Source organism: Astatotilapia calliptera, chromosome 8, assembly GCF_900246225.1.
Source record: "Astatotilapia calliptera chromosome 8, fAstCal1.2, whole genome shotgun sequence".
Lineage (NCBI taxonomy): Eukaryota > Metazoa > Chordata > Actinopteri > Cichliformes > Cichlidae > Astatotilapia > Astatotilapia calliptera.
In genome coordinates, this window is record NC_039309.1 from 16,075,603 (window position 1) to 16,084,975 (window position 9,373).

The following is a 9,373-nucleotide window of genomic DNA, read 5'->3' on the forward strand; positions in this document are numbered from 1 at the left end:
TGTACATTTACGTATTATGATTCATATTGCCACATTCAGTGACCTTGTTTATAGGTAATTTCATTGTTTGATCACGTTAAAATGTTCCTAATTTAATGTCTAAAAGCACTTAGAAAAGGCAGAATCCCATGTGAAATTAGCGCAACAAACTCTATTTTCATTACTGGAAATAACTGTATTTTCATGAGGAAGTTATTTTCTGTTATTTTACGGTAGTGTTTTGGCGCCCCAGCTGCCGGAATATTATCGTTTTTTTAAGATGTTTTTTGTAACAGTGTAGATAGAAAACCTTTTTTATATTTATTTAGTATAGGAATAATTGTGAGATCTTTTTCCAAAGGAGGCAGGTGTATCTTTTCATATGTGAATCACTACACTAGGGCTCTCAAAACCTGCAACATGAACATGGACTTTGTATACGGTCTATGCAAGTGAAGGATAGGAGCTCATGCATTATGCATATACAAGAGGGACTGTAAATGAAATTAGAAAAATGCACTCTGCTTGATGAAATATGACTGAAATATTTAGATAGCACAGAGGTTCACAGAGATATGACCTAAGGTTCAAATTCATTCAGCCACTGGATCAACGTCCATGAAAAATGCTAAATTAAAAGTTAAAGTTAAATTTTATTTTATAAGATGTTGTAATATTTCTGTTGCAAGAAGCAAATCAGATTCTATGAAGCAAACCTGCGCCTGTAAAATAAAATAATATGGATGGATGCATAGGAACCACAGCTAGTCTGGTGGTTAAAATAAGATTGCATTCAGTATTTATTGTGACTTCAGCTGTAAATGAAATGTATGTAACTCACCTTACACCCAAAGTGAGAGGTTTTACTGAATTTCTTTTTCAGCATGTTGTCAAATGACAGCTTGGGCAGCTGAGCTCTCTGATAGCGTGGCAAGGCGAAGCCAATTACGCTGTGTCTCCAGTGCGAGTTCATACTTGTGTTTTTCTGGAGAGAAGATGTTAAGTTGATGATGTGGTTTAGACAGTAGCACCATCTTTTTCTCCCTGTGACGTTCTGTTGTTGCATATCATGGTGAATGCTTGGGTACATGTCAAATCTTGTTTTGGAAATGTATTCTGCCCACAGTAAAATCTTCTTTTCTCTCTGAGGTTTAGGTCCTGTTAAAGCTTTGAAAAGGCTTTGTTCTTCTGGCTCCACTGGAGGCAATCCACCACTATATTTTTGTATTCAATTAGAAGCTTGTCCAATACTCTTCTTAATTTAATTTCCAGACTTGGGTTTCAGTTTACGAGGACATCTTGGGTGTTGTAATTGGAAGCTGGTCACGGAAGTTTATTATTCTCTTACTGGAAATGCGTCTTTAACGATTCCTGGAGATTATGCAGATGTCTGAAAATTCTTCACTAGTTTTTTGGCATTGGCTTTTAATCTTGCTTGGTTTTTCTCATTTCTATAAATAGATATTTTCATATGAGTATGTGGAGTATACAGGTGAGGGACAAGATTTGGGTATGGAAGCTTTTTTGTTTATAATGTGGCCTACTTGTAGACCCAGTTTTATAGATCCATCACATTTGATCAGGGTTTGTTTGCATGCCGGGAAACAGTCCATGCAGAGAGAATTAGAAGAGTTGCATTTGCCAAAATGCTGTCTCACAACCACTAGCTATTGTCTACTATTGTCAGTTTATTACCTTTTCTTAAATGAGCTGGAGGACTGAACAGAATGTCTTGAACCAGGCAGGAAGCCCCAAAATATTGTCCATTACCCTTGCAGCTGCACAGAGATCTAGTTTTCCTTGGTGTGACTTTTGGAACAATGTGCTTTGGACATTGGATGACATTAAAAGCAGTAATGGACAACAGCACATGGAGAAAAATTAATTCAGCATATAAGCACAAATACCTCAAACCAACTGTGAAGCACGATGGTGGATGGGTGACAATTTGGGCTTGTTTTGCAGCCACAGGACCTGGACACCTTGAAGACTTCAAGTGAACCATTAACTCCTCTGTATTGTAGAGTATTGTAGTCAAATGTGAGGCCATCAGTCAAACAACCATACGTTGACCCGAATTTGGTCATGAAACAGGACAATGAAATTAAGTTGCTGTCAAAATCCAGACTTGAGTCCCTGCACTGCACAGAGTCCTGTGAAAGCTTTCTTTTTCACCTGACTCTACAAACGTAATAGCTTAAACAGAGCAGCTTAAACAGGATTTCTAAAAACGTCCCACGGGACCAATTTGCTATCATCTCTGATATTAACACTGACCAGCGGATGCTCTCTCTGGGGGTTTCAGTTATGATGACAGACACGTAGCTAGAGCCGTTCATCCCTATCTCTATTGTGATTCATAATGAAGTTATAATCTTCACAGTGGAGAACGAGCAACATCAAAGATGTGTTCTTTGTTCTTTCGCAACTTCAGATGAATATATTCATTCCCTTCTCAATTTCCTCCTTTTCTTTCTTGGCAGTTCCTCTCTCCTTTCTGCTTTTCTTTCAGGCTTAAATCTCTGTCACTCTCTGCTTGCTGATGTTGGAGTTTTCTCCGGTACTCATCTCCATTTGGGATTTCTTGTACAAATCCTTTTCCCCATCAAAGTACTTCTTGTTCTTCTGTCTTTCTTTTTAAGACCAAGTCAATACCTGGATACAGCAGGGGCCATGAAACCAATCACTGGCAGTAAAGACAAAACTATTTGTATCTCTTAATTCAGCAAAGAGGTCAATGGACTGAAGGTTGTATTTTTCTTTTTTCCCCCGTAATCTTCTGGACAAACAAACCGATCAGTTTAAAGGCTAGCTTGACAGACGGGGCTGCTGTTGATCAAAAGGCCTCATTAACATTTCAGTCTGCCACTGCCCAGATAAGACAACAACAGCCATTTTGAGATGGGTGCCATCTGTCAGATGTGCTGGGTGGCCAATAATGATGGTGATATTTCATGTATGTTATCAAATAACAGATGCCACAGGTTTAATGTGTCTACTTTCCATTTTCCTGAAAGTAAGCATAATGATTTGGAAGCTATTTTTTTTTAAGTTTAGAAGAAAAATGTAATAATCTCTCCCTCTAAATAATAAAGAAAACTGAACATTGACTACATTAACCTTACAAATGTGTACTAAATGGCTCGCTTCAGTTATATGATGAAGAGAGCGTTCACCAAGGTCCAGTCTAAACAAACCGAACAGAAGACGGAGGGGCTGATGTAAACAACACGGTAGCTGCAGAGGCCTTAAAATTGAATTAAATTATAAAACAGGGACTAACCAATGATATAAAACCTGATACGCGTTTTGAAGTTCTGTTGCTCTGTTCACTGTGTCCCTCCAGCTGCTGGACAAACATGCTGACAGTCAAATCAGACAAGTTACTGAGCCTTTTCTCTTTTCAACACTGGATCAGGCTTTCATAATTGTGCGGGCAGAGAAGACTCACGCCAGGAATACTAAAGACTTTATTCACCTTAACCAATGGACACATGATGCACGTTTGACTTGCTCGCTGGCTGCGGTTCAACTAAGACAAATAAGAATGAAAATCTGGGCTTCATTACACACTGTGTGGCAGACTGAAGGACGGCTGCAGTGGCCGCAGCTCATCTCGTCCCACCACGTAAAGTTGCAATGCTTGGACACAAATAGCAGATCTGTCCTGCTGCGAGATGCCTCCTGAAATCATTTAGTTCCACTTAAAAGGATTAACAAGTTAGACTTTTATTGCTCCATAGAACAAAATGAACTGAGGTCGATAGAGGCTGTTGATCAATACTAGTGACTCAGTGACTGCTCAACCGCAAAGTCTAAGAAGCTTTTCTTCTCCAGCCAAAAAGCAAAGTGGGGCAGAGTTATGAAGCCGATATTGTGCATGTTGATATTTCACGGCCTAACGAATCTATATATAAGTTCTGTGGGTGGTTAGTGAAGTGAAGGAGGTCAAACCACAATAAATCCTGAAAGGATTCACTATATTTATTATTGGTACTGATTCTATAATTACTATGAAAAGATGATTATAATGTATTATGGAAAGCAATATTTTTCTCCATCACAAACTTGTAAACAGAACAGAAATTCACTGTGTTTAAACTGTGTTCTGTAATTATCTAATGTCAGTTAAAAAATTAAATGAGCATGAACAATATTGCAAATTTTTTATTCATATTTTTAATCACGTTGTACAGTGTATGTACTCCGTGTTGTATGTTGCAAGTCATTGAGAATGGATACATTTGGAGTTAATGTACGTTTCTTAAAAACCCACCTTTGAGTTAAAGTGAGACGAGATAATTATAGTAGGTGTTTAAATACTATTTATTTTCTGTTCTGCTGACAATTATGTGAAGGGAGAAAAATGGTATCATTCATAATGCATTATGATCAAATTTTAGGTTGGTTTTTAAGGTGGTAACACCTTTAAGGTGGTAAACACACTAGGCCTGTGTTTACCCCCAGCCCTTCACTCCCTTGCTGCTACACAGTTGCTAAAAACAAGCACACAGATGGTGTGTTCGCTTGCATCTTGACATCCTTCTGATTTGGAGGCTGTCAGAGCTGTAATCTGGAGACAGGTTCGGCGTGATACAAACAAATCGACGCACTGTTCAGCATGCAGGTGTTTTATTGATCTTTGCATTGTAATTCATGCTGGAGGCAGGATTGAGTGGCACTACAGTGCTGTGAAAAACTAAATGCCGCCTTTCTGATTTTTCTTTCTATTTATTTATTTATTTTTGCAGATTTTGTCACACTTAGATGGTTCTGTTAGTGTGAGCTGCCTGTGTCGGCTCACACTAACTTAGCGTCTTAGCAAAATAGAGTGTAAAAGAAATTCACCCGTTATAGAGTTGAAGTGGGAAATAAAGAAAAGCTGTTTTGTGATTGGTATTCTTGGTTTTAATTTTAATCACTACAGTTGGCCATTGTTCCATGGGTGTCCAAACGGACTGAGTACCTTCTGGAACAAGTCTATGCTGGCCATTAGAGGAACTCCCATTTTTTCACACAGTTGCTGCTGTTAGAGAGAGCTGTTAGCATGGCTACTATACTTTTAAATGTAGTGCATGTGTCTATGTGTGTTTGTGATGGAGGCTGTTGTGTGTTTGTTGAACTTCAAAGAGATTGAAAGCATCAACTAAATCACCCGTCCCATTTTCCCAATCAATCCCACTTCAGCTATACTGCACTAGCCCTCCAGATATTTCCTCAGACTGGGGATCAATAAGCTTGAATGATTGAAGACCACTAATCCCATTGATACCCCCCCTACATTTGACTAAGATCTACCAAAAGACCAGGAACCATTTTCCTTTGCTTTCCCTAATTTAAGTGGGCTAAGTGATGGATAGAGAGAGGCTGTGTCTGTATCTTTAGGCTTGATTTTGATCACTGGCCACAGAGTATATTTGTACTTGCTTTGAATTTGTCACAAAGACTTTGGAGTGGTATCCATTTAGGCAAGTGCTGTTACAAATCAGCTGGCTTTTTACTGTATTTATCTTGGCACAAAATCCACTGGCCAAGAAACCAACTGGACGCTGTAGGCACTTCCTCTGAATTCAAGCCTCTTTGAAAATGTGTGATACCCAAACAAAACAGGGCCGCTGTTTGCTGTCCATTTCTGTGCTGACTGAGAACAAGGAGCTCTATACCAGTTGTCAGACCACTGATATTTAGACATCGACGCGACAGTCATCCCCACGTGATTACTTAGGATTCAAATCAGTCTTTTAACAATACAGCCTTTGTTGGCTCACAAAAACCCATCTGACCTATACACACAGCAATCCCTTGTTTTCATCCTCTGTCTTTTAGTGTTCTGCATCTGCAAACGACCTCCGGTAGAAGGAAATGAGATGCAGCAGGAGGCCTGAGAGAAAGCCTTTTGCTGGTTTAAGATCAGCCACAGGTATTAAGCTGCTCTCAGGGCCCAACAAAGCTCAGGCAAAAAGCCCAGGCAGGCAGGTGGGAGCGCGAACAACAGGGAATCAGATAGAGGGGAATTCATTGAGACACACCAAGGCACTATAATCTGAGGGAAACAGAAAACCAGGGCTTTAATGTTTGTTTTGTGTTCAGAAAATTAGTGTCGGAACGCCGCTATTTGATGTTGGAATAAGAGATTGGGAGATGCTGATACTGATTTCATATTTTGTGAAGGTGCTTTTCCCCCCACCGCTCGTGTTCTCTCACATCATCATTTCTATCACGGCCATATCTCGCTCTCTACTCAGTCTGCACCCTTAATCCTACCTCTATCCTCTCACTCACAGATTGCTGTATCACACATACTTAAGAGTTTTCGCCTTTTTTTTTGTTATACCTCTGGCAAGAAAACAGACCTTCTCCTTTTTTCCCTCTCTTTGCTGCTTTGAGCACGTCATCAGTCTAATGCAATCAAGACCAGCCACCTGCCAACCAACACCTTTTACGGGACAGGACAACTGAATTTAGATTGAAGGAAAGAAATTCTTTCCAATGCAAACACACACACACACTTAAATGATCTCTGTTTTTCCTTTGGTTTAATATGAGAATAATATGAGAACCCCACAATAACTTAAAACATCTCACAGATGGGTTGTTACGTAGAGAAAGCCAAAAGGTGAGTGCCTGTGTGTGTTGCTCTATTAAGAGTATCAATATCTACAAAATTAATACGGGTGCTTTAGCCACTGCAGCCTTAAGGGAAATAACACAGAAATGGTTTGGCATAAGGCCAAATCAATATATCCTTTAAATGACAAAACCACAGGCGACAGAGGTCTTGTGTGTGCTATCTATTGGACAGCGTTCGCAGTAATAGAGTTTGATGTATAGCATATTTTATGAGGTTGTAATATTTCAAGGTATGTGATATTTTACAACAACTGATAATATCCTATACTGCCTTTGCTGCAACAGATATCATAAAACAAAATCCTGCAAATCACAAAAAGCTATGTAATAATAAAGGCAGACAGAGCAGACATAAAGCCAGGCATGGTTCACGGCCAGTAATCCCAATATTAAGGAGTGTGTTGCAATACGTCCCCTACTCTCTGGCTTCATACCTATTCTGTTCCTACTGAATTTGCACAGAGAGACCTGTTTTTGTAAAGGAAGACAAAAACAAACAACTTTTTGCTTTTCAGGGTTGAGAAATGCGAGGAGACTTTATCACAATTTTGTCCGACATTCGATAAAGAAAGCGTACGAGAAACAGCTGCCCTTCTTTCTCCCACTCCCCCATTCAATAAAGCTCCCATTGAGGAAAGGAAAACAGCAGACGCACCTTTTCTTTTTACCCTGAGGGGAAGGTACTTCACATCGAGGCCATCACTGAAAGGTCAAGCCGCTCCGAATCTCATGGAAACTCCATTTAGGATACACACTTCCTGTGTCGTACTGGGCCCTGTCCAGCTAGCATCTCAGTTACAATAACATTTCCACAACCTGGCGGGGGGGGATATGAGCTCCAGAGGTGCAGAGAATGTCAGGACAACTCTCTGACCTTTTAATCGCTGTGAATACAGATGGGCATCTAACACTCTGTTGATGTCAAGAATATAACCTGTGTCGTTCACATTTACAGTGCCCTTTCACTGTGTCATTGCTGCATGCGTGTCTCTCTGTAACATGTTCAATTTTAACATTTAAGTATCTCTCTCTCTATGTATATATATGTGTGTGTGTGTGTGTGTGTGTGTGTGTGTGTGTGTGTGTGTGTGTGTGTGTGTGTGTGTGTGTGTGTGTGTGTGTGTGTGTGTGTGTGTGTGTGTGTGTTTCCTATCATCAAACATCATTTATTAAGGGAAAAAGGCTATCCAAACCTACAGCCCTTGTGAAAAAGTAATTGTTTGCTGAACCTAATAACTGGTTGTGCCACCTTTGGCAGCAAGAACTGCATGCAGCCATTCATGATAACTTAATTTTGTTTTCTCTCAGTCAGATCACTGTAAACTGAGTGCTCTTGAGCTTCAGCACACAAGCTGAAAATCTTCATCAAGATTTTCTGACAGATACCAGAATTCACGGTTCCATCACTTGCAGCAAGTTGTCTTGAAGCACCAAAGCAGCCCCAGACCGCCACACTACCACCTCCATGTTTGAGGTTTAGTATGATGATCTTTTTATGAAATGCTATGTTAGTTTTACGCCATATGTAACGGGACTCAAACCTTCAAAAGTTAAACTTTTCTTTCTTCAGCCCACAGAAAATTTAACCAAAAGTCTTGGAGATCATCAGCATGTGTTTTGGCAAATGAGCCTTTGTGTTCTTTTTGGTCAGCAGTGGTTTTCATGTTGGAACTCTCCCAATGAATGCCATTTTTGTAATCCTTTCTAGACCAATAAATGCCAGTAACGTTGTTTCTTAGCTTCTTCTTTTCAGATTGTGACAATGTGTTGCTTGTTGAGATCGTTTAGCCTGCTTCACTTTGTCAACCAGGTCCTATTTAAGTGCTTTGTTGACTCAGCAACTCTGACAGTAATCCAACCCGAGTGTGGCTGGTGAAATTGAACTCAGCTTTCCAATACGGTAAATGTGTTTAATCACATTTAATTCATTTAAGTTTGGATAACTGTTTTTCCTTAATAAATGAGAAGAACAAATACTGTTTATAAAATTGCATTTAGTATTTACTCTGGTTATCTTTGTCTGATATTAACATTAGTTTGATGATCTGATACGAGTAAGTGTGACAAAATAATAATAATCAAGAAATCAGGAGAGGAACAAATACTTTTTCACACAACAGTGTATACAGACACAAGATACACCCACAAATGCTGATGGTTTCTCCTCCTGTAAATTAAAAATGTGTCAAATCCATTGTTATGGTCCTGAGAATATGGTGAACAGACATGATACCTCTGTCTGTTTACAGACATCAGAGTAATGCCTGGCATCCAAGGTATTACTGCTCCATGCCAAACTATGTCAACCAAATGTTTGCTTGACAATATATGATGACAAAAAACAAACAAACAAGATACAATCTAGAGAGAAGGACTTTGCTTGCTTCCATGAAATTGGCCTCTTAGGTAAATGAGAGTGTAATGAAAGCCCTCTTCATTACTAATAGGAACTCCCATCACATAGATTGGCGCTTTACTCATTTGTAAACATTGTAATTAGTAAGGAATAATTGCACTGACTCAAAGTTCATTTGATTGGTTCATTTATATTTTTCTCTTAACCCTGGGAGGCCTAAGTCATCATCACTGATGACCCTAACTCTACACTGTGCTTCCCGAATATACTTTTTTTTATAACCCTGGGTGCTGATGCTTGGTGCAGCCAGCAGAAGGTTCCTTTTGCTTTTTAAGTGCTGACGTATCAGCCCTGCTTCTGGGTCCAAGCTTCGCATTCATTAAGGTTGTTGTCTGTTTACCATGTTAC